The sequence below is a fragment of the Fukomys damarensis genome, unplaced genomic scaffold, assembly GCF_012274545.1.
Source record: "Fukomys damarensis isolate Sample0158 unplaced genomic scaffold, DMR_v1.0_HiC HiC_scaffold_10, whole genome shotgun sequence".
Classification (NCBI taxonomy): domain Eukaryota; kingdom Metazoa; phylum Chordata; class Mammalia; order Rodentia; family Bathyergidae; genus Fukomys; species Fukomys damarensis.
The window spans coordinates 36222534-36223755 of NW_022900922.1; the positions used below are offsets into that span (position 1 = coordinate 36222534).

At 56.2% G+C, this 1222-nt stretch overlaps 1 protein-coding gene across 1 annotated transcript in view; it reads right to left on the reverse strand.

Moving 5' to 3' along the window:
- The window catches only part of Nqo2 (N-ribosyldihydronicotinamide:quinone reductase 2), a 10521-nt gene extending 10425 nt beyond the window's left edge, over positions 1-96 (reverse strand). Inside the window, exon 1 of the mRNA XM_010622753.3 lies at positions 8-96. The gene's annotated coding sequence lies outside the window, so the exon portion shown is untranslated. The remainder of the gene's footprint in view (positions 1-7) is intronic.
- Positions 97-1222: the final 1126 nt, after the last annotated feature.

A 1222-nucleotide genomic window follows, 5' to 3' on the forward strand; every position in this document is an offset into this window, starting at 1 on the left:
CGCCCACCTCTCCGTGTTTTGGCTGAAATGGGTTCCAACGCGGTTGCAGTCCGGTGCCTACTTTCCGCGCATCAGTGCCTAATACTCAGGGGAAAAAGCGAGAGTACACTTTATAGCCAAACGGGTGGACCTTGAGACCACAATGTTCAGTGAAATAAATCGGATACACGTTTCCCTGGTGTGAGAAAGTGAAAGTGGAAATAAGAACTGAAATATAATAGATACTGGGAAATGAGAAGAAAGAGTTTAAATGGGAAAGGGAACAAGGGAGGAGGAGGGGAACAAGGAAGGAAAGGATAAGGGAAAAAGTGAAAATAGAGGGAAAAATGTAAAGAAAGCTTTGGTGCATAGGGAGGGGAGGGCCTTACGGGGAGAGGGACTGGGAAGAGGCGGGATGTACCCTGTACGGCTGCAGATTCCCTACGGTGCATGCCGGAAATGTGCCAATACCTGCTTTGAAAAAAAAAAAAAGTGAGAGTCCAAACGGTGTTGAGGGCACGCCTGTAATCCCCGCCTGAGGCTGAGGCAGGAGGATCTCTAGTTCTAGACCAGGCTGGGCAGTTTAGCGATCTAGCGAGATCCAAAACAAAATAAAGAAGGGCCGGGAAGAACTCAGTGTAAAGGCCCTGGGTTGATTCCCAGTGCGTGCGTGTGTGTGTGTGTGTGTGTGTGTGTGTGTGTGACTCCATAGTGCGTTACTTGCTCGGATCTCCGGGGTATCCCGCCGCGTAGGAGGCGCCGACCCCAACGTTTCGGTTCCTACGATCCGTTGCCGGAGAGTCCGAGAACGGAAAAGAAAGGCGGGTCTGGCACAGCCGGAGGCAGGTGGGGTGGGCGGTCTGGGTCTCGGACCCCGAGTCAGGCCCCGGCCGCGAAACCCTGAGGCGCTCCCCTAGGAGGGCGGGTAAGGGGACCTGGTCAGAAGAAATCGTTTAATCGGAACCGAAAGGCTCAGGGCCCCCAGGCAGGCGACAGCTTCGGGCTCCGACCGCGCTTTCCCGGCCTGCGCCAGCCGGTGTGCAGCCCGCCGGCTCCTGGGTCCAGGGACCTGTAGCAGCAGCGCCACCTCGTGGCAAAGAGAGAAACCGCAGCCCGGGAGACTGCCCGCAGCAGCGGGGTTCAAGGGGCGCCGGTTCTGGGGCAGTTCGAAAGGAGGCAGCTCTCTTAGAGAACAGCACAGCTTCGCTGCAAACTCGACCTGGCCACATTCTGAGTTTGAGAG